The sequence below is a fragment of the Pezoporus flaviventris genome, unplaced genomic scaffold (assembly GCF_033815535.1).
Source record: "Pezoporus flaviventris isolate CSIRO_AGI_PZ_B2104156 unplaced genomic scaffold, CSIRO_AGI_Pfla_v1 ptg000002l, whole genome shotgun sequence".
NCBI lineage: Eukaryota > Metazoa > Chordata > Aves > Psittaciformes > Psittacidae > Pezoporus > Pezoporus flaviventris.
The window spans coordinates 59,160,063-59,186,697 of record NW_026892550.1 but is presented as its reverse complement, the minus strand read 5'-3'; the positions used below and the strand labels follow the sequence as shown (position 1 = coordinate 59,186,697).

Genomic DNA, 26,635 nt, shown 5'->3' with positions numbered 1-26,635 from the left:
ACATGCTTAACTTGAAGCACTCGAACTTTCTCACTGACTTCTGGTGAATTATACTCAGTGATGTAAGCATGTTAGTTGGCCATTCACAGGAAACCAATAAAGATAAATTCATTAATATTTGTCTACAGCAGTGACAGTTGCCACAAAGAACAACTTCAGGAAATTATTGAATGCGTATTTATTGCAGAGTTTACATAACCCCTGGCAATGAGCCATCACTACAGGAAGAAATATTGTAGAGTTGTTTCACACTTTGTGTGCGGCTCATGCTGTGCACTGAAGCTGGTAGTATCTGGAAGAAGCAAACATGCTTTGATATAATTGAAACCCGTAACAAAATGGGAGCACACAGATACACACACACATTCACAGAGTACATGATTTAGAAGGCTGGGTTACCTTAAATATGGTATTTCTCAACTACCGAGATCTTGACTTTAAACCTTGGGAATATTGCTTTGATTAAAAATCTTTCAGGTTTGCTTGTTTTTCCTCCTCTGCTTTTTAATACGTTATACATTTACCACTGTAAAGGTAGTGTATTTGCAGTAAACCATGTGCAGTTACCTAAGTCTTCAACCTTGCTTCAGCACTATATCATCCAGAAAAGCAATTTATTGCTTCATATATTTCAACACCATGAACAATATACATTAAAACTCCATCTCATATAGTGACCACATTGCTTTATGCTTGGATTGCAGGATATTACAGCCTCTCCGAGACAGTGGATTACCCTTCTCTCTGCCAACATGAGACTCATTACAGCATCCTGTGGAACCCAGATTCCCGACAAAGGCTACGTATTCCCAGCTGTGGAAAAGCAAAACAAAACCAAAGCCAAAACAGTCTCTAGTTTAAGTATTCTTCCCTCACAAGGTGTAAACTTTGAGACAAGTCAGTGCTTGTTCTGGGAACAGAGGAACCACCAAATTGTTCCTTCAAGAATGACAACATAACTGTCTCAGAAGTTGCAATAACACCTCAGTGATAAATCCCATATGGAACATGAGTTGAAAGTCTCATAAATGTACCACATAAAATCAATTACAATGTCAGAAGCATTTAGCTTGTTTTTTCCCCTGAGCCTGTACATCTTGTTGAAATAAGAGCCTTTCAGTCCACTTTTAGCCAAATCTGAGTCTAATGGATATTGCTTTTTAAGACAGTAAAATCACTTTTATTTCTTTCTTTGACCATGTAGAGCAGGCTTTCATTAATGTACTGTGATTATTTTTTAGACTTTCTTCCTCCACAACCATTGGAAACAACAATTCAGCAATTCCAGCCTTTGATGCCTACAGCTCAAAAAGGTTTTACAATAAAAAATTACTATTACATGTTCAGTGAATTAATTTTTGGCCAGTGGTGAGAAAAGTCTGCCAAGCAATCCACTACCAGTGGCTTAGAAAGGTTAGCAAAACTAGTTTCTCTATCCGCAGCAACTTCGACAAGATTTACCACACCTTTTTACCTAAGAGCCTGATACTTCAATGCAGATAGGCCAATGAAAGTACAAAAAAAGGCACCTTGCAACAGGTATTTTGGAGATGTTTCTTCATGGGCAAATGCAGCAGGCTGAGATTCAGGGTGTTCCACCTTCCCAAAAAGAGGTCATTAATCTCAGTTTAGGTGACTACCACATTGGGCATTTCAGGCAGCTTTTTCAACCTTGGAGGTTTGGGCAACCTGCCAGTAATGAAGATGTATTAATGCTTAATGCAGCTTAATGTAATAGGTGTCATGTTCATAATTTACAGAAGCTCTTTCTAAAGCATTAAATTCATTTATACTCCTTAAAAGCTACTCAATCCTCAGGGCTAAGTTAGTTTGGTTGGTGGGAGGGGGCTCTTTTTTAGGATCAAATGATATATAAATTGTTAACATATCCAAACTCATCCATTAGTGCGTGTGAAAGCAATAAATGTGCCAAAGTAGCAATAACATGATCGAGGAAAGTCATTGTGGTCATTAGGGCTGAAAGGGTTTCATTTATGGCCCCAAAGAGAATGAAGGCTATAAAATACAACTTGGGAGCCCAGCACCAATTGTCACCATACAGACCCTGTAGTGCTGTGTCAGATTTAGAAATTAATACAAGGCACAAGCAATACGAAAGAGTGGAGCACGCAAATGCAGCGCTGATCACCTGCACCTTTCCACAGGAACTCAGAGACACCCTGAAGGGCTTGCAGCCACCTAGAAGGGCCACAAGACTGACAGGTGAGACTTGGTAAGCTCTGGGATGCACTGACCTGACAGCAGAGCTCTTGCTGATGTAAGGCAAGGTTTGTGCTGTCTCCAGACTGAGGCCTGAGTGGCCACAATACATTTCAGTCCCAGGACCTTCACTGAAAGTCCATACCTCAGATCCTGCTTTCCTCAAACACTGACTACAACAGCCACATTGCACTTGAGAGCACAGAGGAGCATGGCCCAAGGAGTCTTTTTGTCTCTTGTGTGTCAGTAACATATGACAGACCCTGACAGTGGAGATGTCTATGTGCTGCTAACAATGATCCCAACTCAGTAGTTCTCAAAACAGACCAGATCTTTTCTTGATGACAGCTAAAGCTTAATTCAATTTTGAATCAGTGACAAAACACCTCTGGGAACCCAGGATTTGACATTTTAGATCCCTAAAGAGCTGTCAAATCCATACTTGCAATACTGTAGTTGCAGTCCCCCTAGTGTCAGAAATCTCAGTGATTTACTACATCCTAAATTACAGCACTACCTTTGTTCTGATGCAACTGTAGGTCATGCTGTAGAACTTCGTATTGCAAATTAAAAACTCCACATGTTTTTGCTTTTTTCCTTTTTGTTTCCAAAATGTTTTCAAAAACCAACTCTCCAACTCTGATCCTGCTAGAGATGTCCAGCTGGGGTCAGACAAGTTGATCTGGAATCCTGCTGAGAGCAGAGTTTGACTAGGGACACATATGCTGAGAGAAGAGACACATATTTGATGCCACAGAAGACTCTACTACCCGCTCTTTGTCCACCTTCTCCTCTAGGAAGAGTGGCTATCCCCTAAAAAGGGTAGTGTTCACCAGATAACACAGAACCGGTCAAAGACCCCACCAGATCCCCAGCAGCAGAGCACCGGCCTTCCTTTTTTGTTTTTGCCTGGTTTTAAACCTGTGTTTCCCACCACAACTGAGAGCTGCCTGCAGCAATGTCAAGAATCCACACTGATGTTTTTGCCAGGCTAAATCTCTTAGTACATGGGTGCCCGTGCATGTGTTACATGACAGAGCCGAAGCTGTGCCTCCACATGCACCCTTATGAGATCAGACAGTGTGTCTAACAACCTGTAATTAAGTCATGTCATGTAGCCAGATTCGACTTGGAGAAAAATGCCTACAGTAATTGCATTTAGTTCATCTTGTAGCATGGTCCCCATCATAACTGCTAATTCAATTGTACGTTCATTCTGCCAGCTCATTGCCATTAAGCACACATTTAATTACTTCAATACAGGATTAATATGCAGCACACAAAAGAAAGGACATCATGCCTTGCCAAAGCACACAGCTGCCCCACCATTTAGTGAGGAGATAAAGAAAGAATATCATTGGGCAGTATAATCCTGTTACAAATACATCATTATTAGATGAACATTCTGGACTTTTATTTTCGTGCTTGTTATTCACCACTCAGCATACATATCTTTCCTTGGCACCAGAAAGAGTCATAATATGCAAGTGACAGCTCTGCCATTGTTGTCCCAGTGATGGTACTGCTGTCCCCCCTCCTCACTCCCCCACAAGCTTGTAAGGTTGCTCTTATCTCGTCTCCAGGCAAGGGCTTACAGCAGCTACATTACAACATCCTGAGATAAGGGGCCCTGCTTGACATTATTTCTGTCTGTGCTGCAAACAACTGACAAGCATGGCAAGTATAAAAAAGAGCAAGAGCAAGAGCAACAAAGGCAGCTGCCCCCCTGCCATGGCTTCTCTCTCCCCCCCTCAGAAGACAGCTCATCAATTCTCCAGGATGTACACAATCATTATTGTAGTGGAAACAAAGACCAGTGTCAATTGTGCAGTGTTATAAAGCAGTCCCTCAAATTAAAACCATGTACCTAACTGCATCTGATGGCAGAAGCTATTTAGCAGTGATATTTTACGGAAAGGCAATGAAAAGCAATAACTACTTTATTTAATGTATCTGTTCAATCCAGCTGCCTTGGATAGACCTTAATAGAAGCTGTCGATCAATGTCGGTGCCTTTAAAATAACTGCAGCAGACTGCAATAAACACGAAGGAAAGATAACTAAAGCTACTGATCAGCCTCTTGTTACTTTCCTGCACCCAGAGGTTTGTCATTTGTTTGTACTGCTTATAATAGCTGGGGGTGGATGATTGTCACGGGAGCATGGGGCTGCCACGAGTGCAAGGGGAAGAGTGAAGCCTGTTGGGGAGAGGCACTGACCAAAAAAAGTTTACTCAAGATACCGCAAATTTAGGTGTTGCATCTCTATAACACAGAGATCTGTTTTCCTCCTGTTTTCATTCAGGACATCTACACTGGTTCACAGAGAAACTCAAAAAACAATGCTGGGGCAACTCATGTTTCTTGCTCACTTATGACTACTTCATATTAGCAGCACCCAGTTCTTCTAACTCAGGAATCCCTTACAATAATTACCAGAAAACTTATTTACATATTCAAACAAATGCCGAGGTAATGACATAGAAGCAGGTGATATGAAAGCATCTGACTTTTATGGCATAAACATGCACAAGTCAAGCCAGCCACTGCTTGGGAGAGAAGCCACAGTGCCCACTTGCCTGATCTGCTTGACTTGGGAAAGCAATTCATAACGTCCCCTTCCGCTGAACCAAGTGCCTTATCTCTTGGCGCTGTGCAGCAGCTACTCACGTGGGAGGATCAGACAGGCAAAAGCCCACAACCATTTGCACAAAGCAGCTTTCAATGGCATCAGCAGGGAGCCGAGTGTATTATTTTCCCAAAAGTAGATCAGTCTACATAAAAGTAAAGACTACAGTAGGGAAAAACAGACGTACTTCTCCCCAGCAGCTCCAGAATACGACTGCAACAGGAGGCAAAGACAAGACTTAAGCTTTGTATTGGCCCTTTCCTAACTCAGCAATGCAATGGAGACAATTATCAACTTTCAGCTGATCTGGTCAAGCCTTTCCCATTGGGTTTGAATGACTCTTTAAACAAGTTTTGATTATCTTGTTTTCTCTGAAGTATTTTAAAGCTTTAAGTTGGCAGCTTTCACAGCAACAAAATTTGTGGTCATTTTAGCTCTAGAGTCTCAACAGGTTGATTGTTATTTGTTTTGCTTCAAGGAGGCCAGGCTCCACAGGGCCCTGTAAAAATTTAAGAAAAAAAAACAGAACCCCAAAATTATTGTTCCCACTTTCTGCAGTGCATCAGTTTTACTGAAAGTCTACTAGAAGCTCCCTCAATACACTGAAAACTTGGTACCTGGATTTTCATCTGCTGGCCTCCAACGTAGAAAATTTGTATTACCAGCGAGTCTGTGACCATCATCCCAGTATTTCAGGTAAAACATCACCAACCTATGAAAGAATATCAGCAGAACCCAGGCTGCAATAATTGTATAACTAGACTAGGAGTTTCTCATTTTCTTTCTGGTATCCAAATACTATTAGGACAAAGTCTGAATTGAACTTCCATTAAATTACAGGTAAAGCTGTAAAGGTTTGCTTTGGGTGAGCATCCAAGTGTAAAGACAAAAGTTCTCCTCGGGAATTTTAGCTTGGCAGTTCAGTAACTTTATACAGATCTTTTTTTCATCTCATCTTTTAATTACACAGCCCTCACCTACACAAGCGGATTCTGAAATATATGTTTCTGTAAGAAAACAGGATCAAATACACATTATCACTTCCACTTTATAGGCAGAGAAAGTAAACCAAGCAGTAAATGGAGTCATCCAAGGGCATGCAAGAGCTGCAGCAAAAAGCAGACAACTCCCGGATGTCAGAACTGACACACACAGCCCAGAACATGCCCATGGGTCCCCAGTAATGCAGCAGCACTCACTGACCTAGCATCCAGCTGCAGACTCCAGGGCATTTAATTGCAGCCATCACTTGGAGGGCAGTCTTTCATGCATGGATAGCTTACCTCCCACTACAGGAAATGGCACCTGAAACTCTTTGGACAAAGAATAGCACCTTCACACAAGTCCACAACACAACGTGACTCAAGGGAAGAAGGCAGCAAGGACAAAGTTCTGCTGACAGCTTGAGAGACCACATACCATTTAAGAGACCATTTAAATGTTTCCATTTGGTTATTACACCTGTGATGTACCATTGCTAGCTCCCTCCCAGCAGGGTGCCCTTTCCTTTCAGCTCAGCGATGTTACTTTCCAATCCATATTTTTTCATAACGTATGATTCACTGATAATATAGCCCTTCACAGTTAAAACACTTTTAAAAGTGTTTTTTGTTTCTTGCTCTTGGCTCTATATATGTGAAAAAGAGATAAATGTGTGGTAGACTTATCTATCTCAGCTGTCTAGATGAAAGCTTGCTCTAAGTTTGAGCAGCAAACCATGCAATTAATAGCACTGCTCCTTTCCAATGCAAAACCTTCCTTCTCTGAGAAAACCAAAAGGGCCGTTAGACATGTCATTATGATCCAACTCATGCTATTTGTAATGTACAAACTCAAGCTATTTTGTAGTCTCAACATCTTCAGTGCAAATTTCTGAATGTTACATCGGGAAGAAGGCACACAAAATAACCCTAAGACTTGCAGCATAATTGAATATCCTGGACACATGCTCAGTTTCCAAACACTACTGTTTTAAGCAGGGAGTGTCTGACCCTAGCATTTACTTTTAAGATTTAGGGATCACACTGTCATTGCTGCCTTTGCATGTGGAAGGGTAACAGGGGTACTCAATGGCAATCTTCAATTCATACCCCACCCCAAACTTGCTCTAGCTGGACACCCCAGACCACAGGAGACAATGCCTCCTGTCTTTCCAAGGCAGAATTCAAAGCTCTTGATGTTCCCCTGATCCTTTTGGTGTGGGTATACAGAATGACTATGGGAAAATGGCCTGCAAGAACTCCAGCCAGCAGACGACAGCCCACATCACCGAAAGCCACAGTGAATTACAGAAGACCTCATGGGAGCTACCTGGCAGGCTTTGCTCAATGAAGCCTTCTCTGAGCAGTATATAAGTAGCACATACGCTGGGACTGTAAGAACAGCCTTATTGCATCCAATCCAGGTCTGCCAAGCCCAGGACCCTGTCTCCATAGTAGTCCATAGATGATGTTTGGGGAATAGCATGAAAAAATCAAAAGTATACTGGAGCTTCTCCCTGGAATAGTCTCTCAACTTCTGTTAGTACTTGGATTAGTCATTTCCTGGACCAGGAGTGGTTACTCTGTATTTAGTTGAACGAGCAACCAGGGAATAAGATTTAGAGCCTTCAAGTAAACATCTTGCACAAGCACTCACTGGAAGTCATTCACCAACCAACAATTTTCATGACCTCCATGACCTATCATTTAGAAAATTAGTTACCATTATTGCAGTATATAGAATTCTTGAGAAGCAGAGTTTTCTCCCCAAGATCAGTCGCTTTTATCTCATTTTATCCACTCAAAAGCCTGTATATGCACATCAGTAACAACAATTTATTTAAATTACATCAATCCTCTCCACTAATTGTTTTCTGTCAGATAGCCTCACCAGTTTCGACACATGAGCCTTGTCATTCACACTCATTCTAGGTACTGGATTAAGCTAAGCGAATCTCCATAACCACTTTTAAACCGGTGTTTATAGACACTTGTCTCACTAATGCCTGAATTAAGGCTTGTGAGTGTCAGCTGATTGAATATATGCTGATATCACACTGAGAAGACAGCAAAGGATGGTGGAAATAAGCAGTGGCTTTCTGTATTTTCCCAAAACAGAGGGGCTTTGAACACCCTACAGGAGCCAACAGCATGCCCCAGTTCCAAGATCTCCATTACTTCTATCCCACTCACTATTTGAAAAGAGTGTGATGAATTGTAGCTCTTCCTCCTAAACCTGCAATCTGCATATCTTCCTCATCAGGATGCCCAGATATCAAGCAAATAAATCCTGATGCAGACCACACTCTGCAATTACGCTAATAATCCCAAGCACTGTCAAGTTGCAAAGCCAGGGCTCCGAAACACTGACCAAATACATGGCTCCTGCCAGCAAGAAGAGCCACATGCCCCCAGTGGGGTAATACTCTGCAAATAAGCTCCAGGCACTTAAGTGTTTAGCACAGGGGATCCAGTCTTTGCTCTACACTCAGAGGTAATCACTGTTACCAATCTGAAAGAAAATGGAAGTTTCTCAAATTAAGGGGAAAAGAAAACCTAAAACCATTGCAAATTGTGTGGAAAAGACTGCAGGGAAACTACTTTGAGACTAATTTTTATGTCCCACCTAGGGGCCAGGCAGCTGCTGGCCAGCTGCATATGGCAATTATGCCTACAAAGTCAGCCCACGGTGAGCGAGCTACGTGACTACGAGACCCAACTGTGGGCTGGTGGTACGGTCTACAATCTTTAGGCCATTAGCACAAAAACAGCCACGCACTGTCCAATCCTGTCCTGCTGCTGGGCTGCCCACTGCACTCCCACTTCAGTCCTCATGCAGGAGGAATTAAAAGGGCAGGAACTACACAATTTAGCACAGCAGAAATTAAAAGGGCAGGAAGTACACAATTTAACACAGCAGCAAACACATTTTCAAGACACCATGGCTCTTCAGGCTGGGAGGACAACTTATTTCTAAAGTTTTGCAAAGTCGTTAACAAACAAAAAGACCCCAGGAAAGATGCAATAGCAGCAGGTGGGTTTTGAAGCAAGATGCAAGAAGCAATTCCTGTAGCTAATTGAAGGAATGAGTGAATTTTAAGCTTAGTAATTGAGCAGATTACAGCCACAGACATTTAAACAGCTTCAGCTCTGCACAACGTTGACATTCTTTTTCTTCCCTCCCCCTTTTGTTTTGACTTTGCACTTGTTCACTTTCAAACCAAGAGCAAGAGAGCCAACAACATTGAGATCACTTTGCTTTAAACATTTAAGTATGAAAAAGCCATGCCAGGAGACTGAGCAAGCTAATAACTCATCACTGTAATTTAGGTGCCCACAACTTCCACCCAAAATTGGCAATTGCTAGAATGCAAAATTGAGGTATTTATTTTCCATCTCAGACCCATCAACATGAACAACAAACCCCTTTGGAGCCTATCAAAGATTGTCATCTACTAATCTTATGATCCACCCCTTGCTCATTTGTGCAACATTTACATCTCTACTTCCTCTGCTTAAAAATTCAAAGTTATTATTTACCCTCTTATCTCCCACAGCCTCTTCTTTTGTCCATCCTAATCACTCAAAAGTGTCACCCATTCAAATGATCTCACACATACACCACAACACTTCATGAAAACTTGATCTCACATCATAATTTTGCCCCGTCCACTCTTCTTCTTCAGCTCCACAAATGGTAACAGTGGTCTCAGAGGCTGATGCACTTCAGGACAATGCCCTTTAACCACCATGACATGGCCAAGCCCCAACATTATGACTTCTCTATCGGCACGACAGTTTTATACCTTAGGTACTGGTTCCCTGGAGATAGCATTCACATTTCTATTTGTCACAAGCCCCATGCTTTGAAGTTACTATTAGTGGTAGAAGTCATAGTATTTTGAAAGCCAGTATTACTTTCCACCAGTACTTGCTTAAGCATTTAGAGTGCATACTGGTCAGATTTCAGCCACAGCATAATTTCAAGAGAAGCTTTGTTTTGGGCAGCACTACAGTGGACCTTACTGCAAGTTCATGTGTTTGTTCAGGGTTTTTTTGACAATAAATAAGCAATAAGACAAAATACCTGGGAAGAATCAGCTTTGAACAGAACAAAGATAATGTCTATTTCCAAGTACAACTGCTGAGGCTGTCTCAACTGCCCCAGCCTCCCTGAAATCACTGCTGGCCGTTCCTACCATATCACACAATGACTTCATAATGTAGACAAATGTCCACTGGAGATTAGCCTGAGCTCACTAACCTCATTTCCACTTGTGACCCAAACCTGAATTGATCCTACTGTCTCAAGGGGTGAAAGGCTAACATACTGCATTAACCCAAAGAAATGGAGATATTTTTCCAATCGTCTCTTGCCTGTTTAAGTTTCTCGATTAACATGCAGCCTCTGTTCCTTGTGTTGGCCAAGGCGTCACATAAATCAGTTTTGCTTTCCTGTTTTTCAGAGATTGATAGCTCAGACTCTACCATATTCTCCAGCACTATGGTGCTTTCCTCCACTCCCCTGTGTGCTGAGACCTCCCAACTGGAAAACAGGATCTTTCTGTTCAGTCTGTCCAAAACTGTACAGCACTACCAATGCATAATACTTCATGTCATTTTTTAATTCTACACAAACAACCAAAAACCAGCAAGTATTCCACAGTGTTTCTACACCACATACAGAGCAGCACACGTGTGCTCTTGGAGGAACAGAATAGCATCCTGCACAGATGCTACTTCCATATTAACTTGCATGCATCTTCCTCCCTTTTAGAGGCCAGACTACAAAATCACAAGTGCCTTCCATTTAATTGTTTTTTTTCGTTAAGCAAGCCAGTGTTTGATCCAGCTTTTAAATAATAAGGTCTTATAAAGGAAAAACTAACATTGTTTTTCACATCTAGGGTGAAATCGGTGTGCTCAGCTCGCTCCCTGGAATGTCTGTACACCAATGCGCGCAGCATGGGAAATAAGCAGGAGGAGTTGGAAATCTGTGTTAAGTCAGGAGACTATGATCTGGTGGCAATTACAGAGACATGGTGGGACAGCTCACCTGACTGGAATATAGTCATGGAGGGCTATGTCCTTTTCAGGAAAGACAGGCCAGCCAGGAGGGGTGGTGGGGTTGCTCTTTATGTGCGGGAGCAACTACAATGCACCGAGTTCTGTCCAGGGACAGAAGACGCGTGAGTTGAGAGTCTATGGGTAAGAATTAAGGGGCAGGCTGGCAGGGGGGATACTGTTGTAGGTGTCTGTTACAGACCACCAGATCAGGGTGAGAAAGTTGACGAGGCCTTCTACAGGAAGCTGAGAGCGGCCTCACAGTCACAGGCTGTGGTCGTCGTGGGGGATTTTAACTTCCCTGATGTTTGCTGGAAGGACCACTCGGCAACCCAGCCGCAGTCCAGGAGGTTCCTCCAGCGTATGGATGATAACTTCCCCCTGCAAATGGTGGATGAGCCAACCAGGAGAGGAGCGCTGCTGGATCTCATCCTCACTAACAAGGAGGATCTGGTTGAAGCAGTAAGGGTTGAGGGCTGCCTTGGTTGCAGCGACCACGAGATGGTGGAGTTCAGGATCTTGTATGGTAGGACCAGTAGAATAGTAAGTAGAATTGCAACCCTGGACTTTGGCAGGGCAAACTTTGGCCTTTTCAAGCAATTGCTAGGGGAAATCCCATGGGCAAGGCTGTTTGAAGGTAAAGGGGCCCAAGATAGTTGGTTGACATTCAAGGATTGCTTTTTCCGAGCTCAAGATCGGAGCATCCCAACACGTAGGAAGTCAAGGAAGAGGGCCAGGAGACCTGCGTGGCTAAATTGGGAATTGCTGGGTATGCTCAAGTGGAAGAGGAGAGTTTACAGGTCATGGAAGGAGGGGCTGGCCACTTGGGAGGAATATAAGGCTGTTGCTAGAGGATGTAGGAAGGCAGCTAGGATGACTAAGGCCTCCTTAGAATTAAACCTGGCGAGAAGGGTCAAGGACAGCAAAAAGAGCTTTTTCAAATACATGGCAGATAAAACTAACACCAGAGGCAATGTAGGCCCACTGATGAATGGGATGGGTGCCCTGGTGACAGAAGCTACAGAGATGGCAGAGTTACTGAATGCCTTCTTTGTCTCTGTCTACTCTGCTGCAGGCAGTCCTGAAGAGCCCTGTACCCCTGAGACCTTAGATGAAGTCAGGTCGACGGAGCGGTTTGCCTTAGTCGATGAGGAATGGGTTAGAGACCAGTTGAGCAATCTGGACATCCATAAATCCATGGGTCCAGATGGGATGCACCCGCGGGTGCTGAGGGAACTGGCGGAAGTCATTGCTAGACCACTCTCCATCATCTTTACCAAGTCTTGGGAAACGGGAGAGGTGCCTGAGGACTGGAGGAAAGCAAATGTCACTCCAGTCTTCAAAAAGGGCAAGAAGGAGGACCCAGGTAACTATAGACCGGTCAGCCTCACCTCCATCCCTGGGAAAGTGATGGAACACCTTATCCTTGGTGCCATCTTAAGGCATATCAAGGATAAGAGGGTTATGAGGGGCAGTCAACATGGCTTCACCAAGGGGAAATCATGCTTGACCAATCTCTTAGCCTTTTATGAGGAAATAACACGGTGGATGGATGATGGCAGAGCGGTGGATGTGGTCTACCTTGACTTCAGCAAAGCATTTGACACAGTCTCCCACAGCATCCTCACAGCTAAATTGAGGAAGTGTGGTCTGGATGATCAGGTAGTGAGGTGGACTGCGAACTGGCTGAAGGAGAGAAGCCAGAGAGTTGTAGACTATGGGGCCGAGTCTAGTTGTAGGCCTGTAACTAGCAGAGTGCCTCAAGGGTCAGTACTGGGACCAGTATTATTTAATATATTCATCAATGATTTAGATGAGGGAATTGAGTGTACTATCAGCAAGTTTGCTGATGACGCTAAGCTGGGAGGAGTGGCTGACACGCCAGAAGGCTGTGCTGCCATTCAGCGAGACCTGGACAGGCTGGAGAGTTGGGCAGGGAATAACTTGATGAAATATAACAAGGGAAAGTGTAGAGTCCTGCATCTGGGCAGGAACAACTCCAGGTTCCAGCATAGGTTGGGGAACGACTTGTTAGAGAGCAGTGTAGGGGAGAGGGACCTGGGGGTCCTAGTGGACGACAGGATGACCATGAGCCAACACTGTGCCCTTGTGGACAAGAAGGCCAATGGCATCCTGGGGTGTATTAGAAGGGGGGTGGTTAGTAGGTCGAGAGAGGTCCTCCTTCCCCTCTACTCTGCCGTGGTGAGACTGCATCTGGAATATTGCGTCCAGTTCTGGGCCCCTCAGTTCAAGAAGGACAGGGAGCTGCTGGAGAGAGTCCAGCGCAGGGCAACGAAGATAATTAAGGGAGTGGAGCATCTCCCTTATGACGAAACACTGAGGGAGCTGGGTCTCTATAGTTTAGAGAAGAGGAGACTGAGGGGTGACCTTATTAGTGTATATAAATATATAAAGGGGGAGTGTCACGAGGATGGAGCCAGGCTCTACTCAGTGGCAAACAATGATAGGACAAGGGGTAATGGGTACAAACTGGAACACAAGAGGTTCCACTTAAACTTGAGAAGAAACTTCTTCTCGGTGAGGGTGACGGAACACTGGAACAGGCTGCCCAGGGAGGTTGTGGAGTCTCCTTCCCTGGAGACATTCAAAACCCACCTGGACACATTCCTGTGTAACATTATCTAGGTGTTCCTGCTCCGGCAGGGGGATTGGACTAGATGATCTTTTGAGGTCCCTTCCAATCTCTAGCATACTGTGATACTGTTACAAAGAGGTCTGAGCCAAACCCATTTCTTCATTGAACTGGACAAGCAGAAGAAAAAGTGAACATATTACCACAAGAAGTTATGTACTATTCAATACAGTTTCTACTTCTCTAAATCACTAGTGGAAAACATGACTTCTGAAAGTACCTACTATGTATACATGCTATCAACAGCTAATATACAAAAGGCACTGACATTGCTTCGTAAAACCAAAACCAAACACTTGGCTATTCAAGGTAAATCATGGACAATCACAAAGATAGTAACACTCAATCTCTAGTTCTACCCAAGCAATAACACGCCTTTTTTCATCATGTCAGAGGAGAGAGAGGAAACATCTTGTAGGGAACTTGGGTATGATGATTTATAGGAGAACCTGAGTCTAGATGAGTAAAGATGGACAGGACACAAAAAAATTTCAGTTTCCTCATTTCCTTCTTCCTGTCAGCCATCTTTGCATATAAAAGAAACCAAAGTAAACAGGTTGGAAGATTCTCCCATATCTGATGAAACCATAGAAGAGTCACAAACCACATGAATCTTGATTTTTTATTGTTATAATAAGTATCCTTTAAACAAGGTGTTTACAAAGTTATTTGCAGTATAATCCCCATTAGTAGAGCACCTAAATACATATACAGCTTGTGGGATATTCTAAGAATGTGTCAAACAACCCAGGAAGCCCCACAATATTTTGTGATAAAAGTAGTCATCTTTGCCAGCCTGCAAGCAAGGAAACAAAGATGACTCTTTCCAAACTAGACAAATTTCTATACGCAATCATATCCTCTTTCTATAGCAGGCTAGGCTTTGGGGCATTTATCCTTCAGATGGATAGAAAATACTCCGCAGCACATTGGTAGACAGATGTCCCAGGCTATCTTCACACATTTGCTACTCTGTACATACAGCTTAAGTCTTCTCTTAGGCAAGAGAATATATCCCCGCAATTTCATTTCCACTGCATTTTGCTTTCTCCACCCAGAACTTTCACATCTCTGAGATTACTTTGTGCAAGAATCATTGCATATAGACTTAACTGCCCATGTATTAAAGCAAAGCCAACAAATCATGAATATTAGACAAGGAATGATAATGTAAATTTACCAGTACCTCTGGAGATGTAAGTAGAGTAGTCCCAAGGGGTGAACTAAGAATAGCATCAAAGAGCTTGGATAAGGTTATTGTCTTTAATGGACAAAATTGAATTGACCGCATACTGTCTGTAGTTAATGGCAAAAGTAAGTTAATTTACAGCAAATGACACCACAGTATGGTCCAAAATTGGTGTGATTGGCTACTGACAAGTCAATGACAGGCTGACCACAGAACACCACTAATGCAAAGACAAGCATTTAGGGAGTTCCAACGCTGCAGGACAGCAACAGCACAGCTGATCCTTCTTTTCAGGGACAACAGCAATATCCAAAGCTGCTTACTTAGCAAGTTTTGTGTCTATTGCTGGAAAATTACCTGTAGAACAAGATACTGCCTTCCAAAAAAAAATTAAAAAGATATTTAGAGTTCTCAGTTTGATTTTGATTGCATTTTATCAAGGTGTTTGGTAACATTTTTTATTTGCTTTATTAGAGAGCTGTACAAACAACAGTCTACACAAGTTTGTTGCTTCACTTGAAAACAGTGTGTGTTCACATGTAATTCAGGTCAGTTCCAAACAGCAACACCACAGCTACATTCAAGTTGCCCAGTGAGACTGATCCAGAGTTTTGAACTCTAAGGGACACATTTACTCAAATTACTGACACTCACTAAGGGGTTGTACTTGAGACCTGTGTTCTAAGTGGTGAAAGAAGCCAGGAGTTACTCTATTTGATGGTGACCATCTCTGAGCAGTTCAGTGCATCACCACACCTTCTTAAACTTCTGTGTGAAAAATACAGTGAACCTAAATTCACTGACATATGCACTGAAGTTTCCTATGGTTTCCACAGCATTAAGACTTCAAAAATCTTTCTCAAAGTCTATGAAATTCTTTCTTTCTAATGAAGTGAGTACTGCTGTATGCAGTAGCCTTCTCTGCCACTACAGCCTCTCTGATGGAAAAGTATGAGAGCACAACACAGAAGCAATGAGGCTGCTGAAGTGGTCTCTCCATGCTGCCCACCAGCAGAGACAGGCTTTCACACAGACATCTCTGCTAGTGCAGACTGCCAGCTGCAACACAGAGGCAGGATAGGTGGGGGAATTGTTGGGGAGAGAGCTGATTAAAGTCCTGAGGAACCAAATAGGGTCAGATTTAAGGTCCTGCATCACAAAGAAGGTCCTACTGAATTACTGACAATGTAAGGCCCTTTAATTGCAGTGCTTAAAAGTTCTCAACTAAAAAAAAAAAAAAAAAAGAAAGAAAAAAGCCTATGAAATTAGCTCTCAACCTCTCTCCTTTCCCTCACATACCCTATAGACATCTGGTAGCCACCCTTAACTGCCTTTTCACAAAGTTTTTATTTCAGTTGTATCACATCAGCTTAGGACCTAATTCTTGTTCCTCCTGACTGAAAAAAAAGCAGTTCCTGAAAAAGTGCAAACTTGGCACCATGCTTCCATTTGTAAAATCAGATGATTTACAGAGTGTGAAGATTTGGCCCCAAAAGCTTCACTTTACACTTAACATGCCCATTTCCCTTTTTTCAGTGCAGTTATGTACACACAAGATTTAAGCTCCACACTTAAAATTGCCAACAGCTTTCATATGCTTTCATTTTTCTGGTGTCCTCAATATAAAAAGGACATGGAACTGTTGGAACAAGTCCAGGGGAGGGCCACAAGGATGATCAGGGGACTGGAGCACCTCCTGTATGAAGATAGGCTGAGAAAGTTGGGGCTGTTCAGCCTGGAGAAGAGAAGGCTGCATGGAGACCTCATAGCAGCCTTCCAGCATCTGAAGGGGGCCTATAGGGATGCTGGGGAGGGACTCTTCATTAGGGACTGTAGTGATAGGACAAGGGGTAACGGGTTAAAACTGAAACAGGAGAAGTTTAGGTTAGATACAAGGAAAAAGCTCTTTACTGTGAGGGTGGTGAGACACTGGAACAGGTTGCCCAGAGAAGTGGTGAATGCTCCCTCCCTGGCAGTATTCAAGGTCAGGCTGGACAAAGCCTTGGGTGAGGTGGTTTAGTGTGAGGTGTCCCTGCCCATGGCAGGGGTTGGAACTAGATGATCTTAAGGTCCTCTCCATTTTGCAATTCTATAAACCACTGAGTAAACCACCTGTATCTCCAGACCATATTACATAGAACACCAAGGCTGTGCTCACTAGAGATGAAGTGGCTGGAAAAATGTAAATAAATAAATAAAAAGTCAGAGTACCTACAGTCCTTGCTGAGTCTTTACTTGCTAGATCACCTTGGAAAGCCACTTAAAGCATCCAGGGAAGTTGAAGTAGTGTTCTAGCTGTAATCTCTAATACCTCCTTCCAGCCACCACAACCTCTGAGGAATGCAGCTAGTGTCAAAGATTTAATGCTTTTTCACATTAGTGATGTCAGCACAAAATGGCCATCTTCTCTGAATAATTTATCTCCCCACTGCATAATTTTCTTATCTCTTTTTCCCTTTTGGCTTTTTACTGAAGATGGGAAGGCAAGCGGCTGTTAGTCCTCGAAAAAACCTATGGAGCATCCTTCCCATCAATCAATTAAAAAACACTTACCTTACACTCAACATGATTTATTTCTTGTTAATACAATTGTCTCACTATATCCTTCTATTATTATACCCTTAATTCCATTAGCCATTCACTTAATGCTCTCTTTAAAGCTGACCCCAGTCTGGGGAGAAGGGAAAGAAAAGTTCGTCTAATAGTGGCAATGCCAATAAAATTCTGAAGCTCTTCTCTTAAAATCCTGTAGGTCACAGGAAAGACAGGTCCAGGACATATCCTGCTTGCTCTACAGGAGAATATTTATTTTTAATTCCTTTTCAACTAAATGCTTTGTTGGCTCTGAGCTATTTGTATTTTCATATTTCACTACGTGCTGTACTCTTCCAACATGGGAACTTTGGCAGAGAAGGAAACCCTTTACCCATTCCTCCTTTAACAAATACAACTCTGGTTTGCAAAAAGGTGGGCCTAACAGAGCACCTCATCACAGCTCTTATGGCAGTGCACTTAGTCACGTATTTCCCAATGAGCCAACGTTCCCATTAAAGCCTTTGCAATTGTTGGCTGAGAAGCATCAACTCATTCTTCAAGTAAAGTCAGAGCCTGTCACCCTGCTGCCCACCAGCCAACGCTTATTAAGGCGACACAGTTACAGACGGAAGTGTGCTTTCATACAATGCCTAACTACAGAGTCCTCACCAGGCAAGACTAAGGCTACCTGAGCACACTGCTTACATGACTGACACCATCCTCTTGCCAAACAAACTTCACAGCTTAAGACGTATATAACCATCAGATCAGTTCTTGGGCATGAGAGAGTTTACCAGCACCTCAACCACAAAAGACAAATCCACTGGTAATAGGTTGTTAGTTTGCTTTCCTAACAAACTCTCCCCCCAGCCATTTTTTCCATTCAGGTAAAGATTCTGCCTCCCTGAGCACCGAGAAAAGTAAGTAAACACCATGGCATTAGCCCTAAAGGCAGTTCTCACTGCCTGCTGTAGCATCAAGTTACAGTACTGAGTTTTCTTCTCTACTCCCATCTCCAGGGGAATCACAATGTCAAGTCTTGCCTGCCACAGCATCATGGTGATACTGTGCAAAATTAAAAGAATGGAAAGATATATCTATACCGAGCACAACAGTATTAATCTCCCACAAAATTTACACATACTACCTGGGGACAAGCCATCCTCAAAGAAGCACAACATACCCAAGCAAGAGCTGCCTTCAGAGGCCCATCTTCTCAAATCACTTTCCTTGTTCCGCCTGTACACCAAAAGCGTAACTGGCATAACTTGCCAGTAAGAACAGACAGGTTTCAATTTTTGGTGTCATTATTTTCTGATGTGGTCTCTTTAGTACTATGATGATCATTGACAGCAATTCAAGAGCAGAATGCTGTTCTTGGTTTGGGGTAGCACTCTGCATATTTAGCAGCTTTCAAAAATAACAAAACAATAAGAAGCAAATGTCATTCCCAGCACTTGCAAAAGCTTCAAGGCATTTAAAACAGGATTATTAAGCAGACCACACAAGTACCTTACCACAGAGCTTCCATTTCCACTGGCATCCATCAGCTGAGCCCTGCGTCTTGCACTGATATTTTCCTTTCTGTTGGGAGTCTCCTGCTCATTCTCCCCTGAAAATTCCTTATTTTAGCAGTCTATTTCATGAAAGCAACTGTGGAAAGTGTGCATGTGTGTCTCATATCTGGTATCTGTGATAGTCCTGCAGGTGTTCTGCTACACCTTATTGGCATGTTAGGTGCAGGAAAGTGATCACAAAATAAATAGAATTCCAATTTGTTATTGATTTACTTTCAAACTTAATAAATGGCTCTAGTGTTGATAATCACCAAACCTCTGTCCAAATAAAACCATGACACTTCATAAATATCCAATAGAGCTAGATCTACACATGTCCCATTCTCCTCAGTATTTATAAATATATACCTTTAACACTGAATCTTCTGTTAGGAAATGTCATCTTGGTCATACCCAGATGTTTGATTTTAAACATGAATCTTTCCTGCTTTGACTAATTCAAACAAACACCCCTCTTACTGTAGGCCCCACACATAAAAAATGTTCTACCATGTGCATTCCTATGAGAAGTTATAGAAATAAAAGATGAAAAAAAAATAAATATATCAATCCCATGGTAATCCAATTGCTCTACTGGCCTTTATCATAGACTGACCCTACACCAGCCAGATCAGCGTATCTACACAGTCAAGGAAGTGATGTGCTACATCACCAATAGACAGGTTCTCAATTAACATATCATACAGGAATATTTGTGCCAAATAAGCAACTCAAATTTTTCCCTTCTATTTAGACTCAGTGTTCCTCAAGAGCACACAGACCAGTTCTCACTTATCATGGATGTTCATAACACTTCTTGTATACTTAAATGTTTGGCCACATTCCTTCTGCATGCCCCCAGGGCACAATAACCCACAGTCTAAAGCCCAAGCTTTAGCCTGGTTTGAGACCTAGTTTATACAAAAAGAAGAATTTCTGCCGTCTGCTCCTTTCAGCTAGTCCGAGAAGAAAGACAAAGTTTTTGAAACCACACAGCTCGATACCATCACTGGGATATTTGTTAGAGTAGGCAGACTCCTGAAGGTTGAAGGCTGCTGATGCCTCCCTTTCTCTCCAAGGAAAGCCCAGATCTCTCAGGCTAATAAACATGGGAACTGGACTGATCTTTGTACAGCCTGCCTATGGTGCTTATTGTTTAGACTAAACTGTGTTAACAGTAGGGGGAAAAACTTTAGATGTGTGGTGAAGAGGAAAGGGTATAAAAAGAAGGTCGTTTCTTTCCACACAACATGAGACTTTCCTGTACTATCACAGTGGAATGAAAAGGCATTTCTTCTGCCCCGATCAGTCATAACATTTAAACCACAGAGCTAGCCATGAAATACTATGCATCATTTAGATCATTGATGCTGAACTGACTTCATAGTAAAAATGCCCTGGCAGGGCTAAAGCACCTGCTGTCAAAGGGAAACACTGATTAGAGAGGTGGGTTGGGTTTTTTTAGAGAGCTCTGTTCATTTTCACAAAACCATGTTACCATAATCCCCAAGTTCTAGCTCTGATGAGTAATTACTCCTGCAGCATGGTTAGAGAACTGCTACTCCAAATCCTCATTAAAATACTCCTGCAGCGTGGTTAGAGAACTGCTACTCCAAATCCTCATTAAAACCCTTACATATTTTTTCTGCATTTGCCTTTCAGCTATTATCAATTACGATGATTTGAGTATAAATACACACTTTCCTTCTTGATTATTATCCCCATTTCTCCTGCCTGATTCATTCAGGAAGGCCACAGTTCAATGCTTTTGAGGCCACAATGGCCTCTATGGGAATTAAGTCTGACATCAGAAATACTGAATTGTGGATTCAGTGAATGAATTAAATTGATGGGTGGGGGGTGGGAAATCACACTGAATATCATTGAGAGCACACCTAATCACATAGCCAACGGCAACCTATTTACTATGGAATGAGATAAGGGCCTCACTAGGTAGAGCTCATTAAAATTAATTTTAGCATTTGGGACAAGTTTTTTCACTATTGCTTTAAGAAGCAGAAGCAGAGCATAGTTACAAACACAGTGCTGCTTTCTGTTCATTGTGTAAATGTTCATAGGGTAGGATCTCCTCACCAGTGGGAGGAGCTATTAGGTTTTGTTGAGTTCACCTGTAGCATTATAGAATCAAAACCTATAAGCACTGTCCAGGAAACAGTCTTCTGCTTTTTGAATATAAATATATTCAAAGATGATGCAGCTGATATTGTAAATAAAAATATTGATGAGCACCAGGCTCATTTCCAGCTGTCTGAAATAAAAAAATAAGTTGGTTAGTCCTCAATTTGTCATCTCACTTATCAGCTTCTTACTGAGAGAAGGCTGGGAGAGAAACACCTGCTTTGGAAAGGTATGCCAGGATTAATGGATTTTCAAAGGCAGAAATATTAGAAGCAAAGTTCATGTAGCTTTCATCTACCTGAGGCAGTGGCAATGGAAAAGCATACTGATAAAGCAAAGGAAAAAAGGAGAAAGAGCCAGGACGTCTGTGAGCCAGAAGATAATACAGATGCGTAAGCCTCAAAAATGGGCAGAAATATGCAACAAACACAGGGAAGTGAAAACCCATTGTAAGTTTGAGATAACCCCCAAAACTCTTAGAAGAAATTAATCTGTAAATCAAAGCAGCTTCTTACTCTGCTGGGTTTAGTCAATTTATACAACTTACTTAAAGCTTCCTTGGCCTTTCCACCTTCCTTTGGAGCAAAGGGATTGCACTGAGTTCCACTACCTCCTTATCTCCTCTGCTTCTTAGAAGGGAGGATAATACCTGTTTTCACAATAGATTATTAGAGGGGTCAGCACCTCCACAGGTAGCTATCTTTCTGTACATCTATGTTAGAAGAAGGGTCATGGCAGTATTAAACACTAACTCAGCTACCCAAGAAACTGGTTTAATACAGCCCCCACTTAAAGAGCAAAACAATATGGGTTTAAGATGCTCCAGTCAATACTCAGACACTTCAGGTCCATTCCCTAATCAAAGACTCTACACAAGCATAAGTTAATAAAAAAAACCCAAGCAGTGAATTTGAAGAGGAGGTGAGCTGTGCTGTAAAAATGGTTCACAAGCCATTCCACAGGAGTTAAGCCACTTGATTCCCAGTGAGTCACTCAAAGATGAATGTTAATAATTTAGTCTCAAATTGCTCTCAATATTGCTCAACTGCAATATTCAAACCCAAATGTCTATACAAAAAGAAGCATGAGGGGTTAAAATAGTAGAAAAACAGTTTATGTCCTTGCTCTTATTTTTCAAGCCCTAGAGAAAACAAAAAACCCCAACCCAAACAAAAAAAAAAAAAAACCACACAAAAAAACCCACAAAAACCCAAATATCAAACCAAAATCAAACATAACAACCAAAACCCAGCAATTACTTAACTTGGAAGCTTTCCTTAAAAATCGCACGCTTATTTTCTGAAAAGTGAAATCTGAGTTTACCATTGCTCTTCAAATCCACTTTTTTACTCCAGCATCAAGGAAACACCTAGCATTAGAAAATCTGCAATGGGACACCAACACTTGGCAACATCTGGACTTAAAAAAAAATAAAAATAAAAATTACTTCAAAACCAAATTTGAAATTGTAGCTGAACTATGAAGAGCTCCCACCTTATACTGTACTAAACTCATCCAAAATAGCCAGAAGTGTAACCAACAAAATCAGAGATATAATTTCTCTGCATAACTATTTATGATCTTTCTAAGCAGGAGGAAAAGGTCAAAGGAGTAAAAAAACCCAAACAAACAAAAACAACATCACCCTACCCAAAGCACACAAACAAAATAACACCCAGGCATTCTCCCATCAGGAAGATTATTTACTTAACGGAGTGGGTGGCTTTCACTTTCTTGTAATACCAAAACTGACTGCCCTTTCAGTAGCTTGAATGGCCTTCATGGCCAAGGCAGTTGATGCACAGGCCTATTTACCCATTTGCATCATAGGTGCATGCATCCGTTCTTAGAAATGCCTCTTATGATATTCAAATACACAAAATATAAAGGTGCACCTACAAATCAATAAGCAGACCATTGCTATTATATTTTATTTACAAGGTAAATAACCATAACCTGATCAAACAGGTAAGATCATAGAAAAACACTGAAAATGTTTCCTTTATGAAATAGGCAAGCAATCTGTGCAGGATGCTTTAAGATAAACGCCTTCAGAATGAGTAGTGCTTATTAGCACACAGCTTTCACCAAGTATTTCAGTCTAAGGAAACCTTGGTCATTGCCCTCACTGGCTGAGCAGCAGGTAACATAAACACTGGCACATCTAAGGACAAAGCCTTAAATACAGAGAAACTAGGTAGATTCTGGGGGGGTGAGGGCACACAGAGCTTGTGGCCAGCACATTTCCCAGGCTGCATGTCCCTGTGTACATTCAGGTGCTCCTGTTTTCAGTTAATTTTGCCAAAGACATAACCTTTGTGCTGTGTTAGGGCCTTCCTCACATTTTATTAACCAAAGTTAGACGAAGCAACAGACCCTTACGACAGTCACAAACAGCTGGAAATTAAACCTAATGAAGACAATCAATGACATTTTCTAGCTAGCCTTCCCAAGAAGTGGAGCTTCCTTGGGAGATGACACACTGTACAAACAAAGGGGATCATCCTCATGGCTCTCATGGAGCCTGAAGACTCTGTGCTGGTGTGATGAAATATATGGGCTTTCCTGGGTCAAACTGAATTGAGGCAATAAGAAGCTTTTCAATTACCACACAGAGCATGATAATGCCATTTAGAAACTGTTTAAAAGTATCACATGAGCAAAAACATTAGTCTGCTTCACCGACAAATAAATGCAATCTGTATCTCCACCTGAAGCTCTGTTAGTTTCAGTAAAGAAAAGGTATTGCACTGACAGGTCTAAGGAACGTACAGCAACTTCACAATAGGATGAGTGTCCCAGCATTGCTCTGCATGACTGAAAAAGTGCAATCTAGTTATATATTAACTATCAGAGACACTTGAACTAAAGCTGTAGCTGCATGATCTTTGTATAAGAATTCTTCAAACAGATGTTTTGAACACTATTTACACTTGTCTTCTTCTCAAGCCTAAATAAACCATAAAAGCTCTAGAAATTCAGCAAAGCCAAATATGGCCTATGAGATTCTAAATATCTTAAACTCTTATTAACGTAACAAACACAACATAAAATTACATTAGCAACATATTTTGCAATATCTGTTAGGGCAGCCGGAGCAAAGCTGCACACACCACAGGGTCAGGCAATTCAGGAGGCCAGAGAAGACGACAGCACTCAAAAGAAGAGAGCAGAGCAGGCTGGTAACAGCAACTAAGACCAGCCACAGTCCAGAAATCCTAAAAAAAAGCCTTCACTAAAAAGACACTCACCTAAAGAACACAAGATGCATCAGAAAAGAGTTAAACCTATTATCTTGAGCTTATATAGAAGTCCCAAGACCATGGGCGTGAGAGAAAGGGCAGGTTAGCTGGCTCAGGGCAATTAAAGCTCCAGGTGTCCTCAGGGCCTGAAAGAGCTCTGCTCAGACACTAATGATCAAATTATTCTCAGTTGGCCTTTGAGTGAGTTCCCTGCTACTAGTGACTGGCTGAGGAGGGGGGAGGGGAGACATTAAAGTCAGTCACTTAAAAGGTGTTAGACAAATCACCCTTTAGAAGCGTTTCTTCATTGATTCAAAAGATACCTGGACATCTATGAGACGTGCAGGCATCTAAATTTTGTGGAGACGAATCCTTTCCAATTACAAGTATGCTATGGAGAGTCCAGGCTCAGGAGCAAACACGGAAGATAGTCGGAACTTGAAGCGTCTGGGAACCCATTTGTTTCTTACATGGATTTTGCATGTTTTTAAAAGCATTTTCCTTTTTCAGGAAGCTGCTGTTTCCATAGGCCCCATACAGTGCCATAAGAAAAACTGTGTAAGGTTGTTTCTGACTATAACATGTTTACGGTTGTTGCCAAAGAGCTTCTGCTTTTGTGGACCCACAAAATGGCTGGGCCAAGAGCCATTTCTTGGTATATGGGCTTTTAGCAAGAAATTATTCCAAAACATATATTCTAGTCATTTTGTTGTGACTTCAAATCACGGTGTGGTTCATTCATGCTGGGGAGGCTCCCTAGTTTGGGCTGAACAAAATTGGGATTGTTTCAGAGCTAGAAATTGCTGTAAACTGTGATCATCTAAATGGGAGTATTATTTCATACCATGCTTTTTATGTGAACCCTTTTTCACTAACCAGTTAGGTAAATTGTTATGGCCACTGTATATTTTCAGCAGTCGTACCTCTAACTTAAAAATAATGGTGCTGTATTGACCACAAGATAACCCTTCTTCATTTTGAGTAACATCAGAGAATATATCTTTCATACGTTTTTGCTTTATTCAACAGTTTTTGGTGTGCCTGACCTTATTCTATTAATGCTAAGCAGAATTAATTAAAGCCACAGCCTTTTTTTTTTTCTTCTTACTGCAACACATTTTGCTTAAAAAAATAATGTATCACTGCCTGATTAATTTTTCATGACTTAAATTATTACCTTTTTCCCATGGTTGTCATTGTTCCATATTCTTTTTTATGAACAGCTATTTTTTTCAAGCATAAATTTAAACCTGCTTTGCTAATGTGAACAGCTGTTAGGCTTATATAGCTAAGGCAGGGCTCCCAGAAGCCTTGAGCTTGAAGTTTGGCGCTGAGACCAAAAGGCTATGGCTTTACAGCAAGATCATTCAGCACACTAAAGTGTGTGTTGCAGAATGGAAGGAGATATTTGGAGCCTGCTGGACCAAAAAGCCAGCGTTTTGGTGTTCACTCTCCTGTTCTCTAGACTTATTAGTCTTGTGTATCAAGGAGGACTTCTTTAAAACAAGCCGAACAAAGATATTTTGATACAGTAACTGGCACTGACAGTGGCCACCCGAGTTTGAAAGCCCTCATCCAGTTGAAGCCACAGTCTCCAGTTCCTTTTTGAACCTGCTTTTCTTATTATCAGAAAAAAAAATATTTTTTACCTCTCCAATGTGTTTAAAATTGTTCCACCACAATCACTGAAAGCAGTCAGCTATATTTACCCCACGCATATATATACTTGTGCTGTATCTATCTCATAGCCACATCAGTTGTAAGCTGACAGCTCACCTCGTCATGTACCAACTAGCTCTTTTCATATACCTGAACAATATCTGGTTTATAATGTTACTGCAACTGTGCTGCTCTAATGGAACAAGCAATACAAGGCATGTAGGAAGAGCCACATATAGACCCACTGTTATAAACAGGGAGTAGGGAGATAAGATTTCAAGATATTTTTCAGGTCCTCTGACCCTGAGGATTTTTCAGGCTTCAGAGCAGCTCAGATCACACCTGTTTGATCTCATTTGTACATGTACTCATGTGTCTCAAATTGCAATAACCTGTGTTTCTATGTGTACTATTCCTGTTGCAGGGCATTGCTTAGATTTGTGAAAACAAGGTACAGATTATGGCACAGATTACTGAACATATGGAAAACATGCATGGTTGTTGTGTGAATGGTTTCTGGCTTGTTTCATCACTTACCTAGAAAGGCTTTAGTTGTGCCTGAATCACGTCTTTGTAGAGTTTAGACGGCTGCAGTGAGGCAGGGAAAGACTTCCAGTGACTCTCCTCATAAGTCTGTATGAAAATACTGGGAAAATAGGAATTACATCTCAGACACTGCTTACTATGGTGAAGGAAGATGTGTCACCTCCTAATACACAGAGAATACCACCCTGAATTCTGGGGCTAAATGCAGAATTCCTCATAAATAAT

At 41.8% G+C, this 26,635-nt stretch overlaps 1 long non-coding RNA gene across 2 annotated transcripts in view; it reads right to left on the bottom strand.

The window, feature by feature from the left end:
- LOC133275556 (uncharacterized) overlaps positions 1–24,279 on the bottom strand; it is a 231,645-nt gene extending 207,366 nt beyond the window's left edge. For both annotated transcript variants that reach the window (XR_009745597.1, XR_009745596.1), the window contains exon 1: positions 24,215–24,279. This is a non-coding gene — a long non-coding RNA (uncharacterized LOC133275556). The remainder of the gene's footprint in view (positions 1–24,214) is intronic.
- Between the last annotated feature and the right edge of the window lie 2,356 nt (positions 24,280–26,635).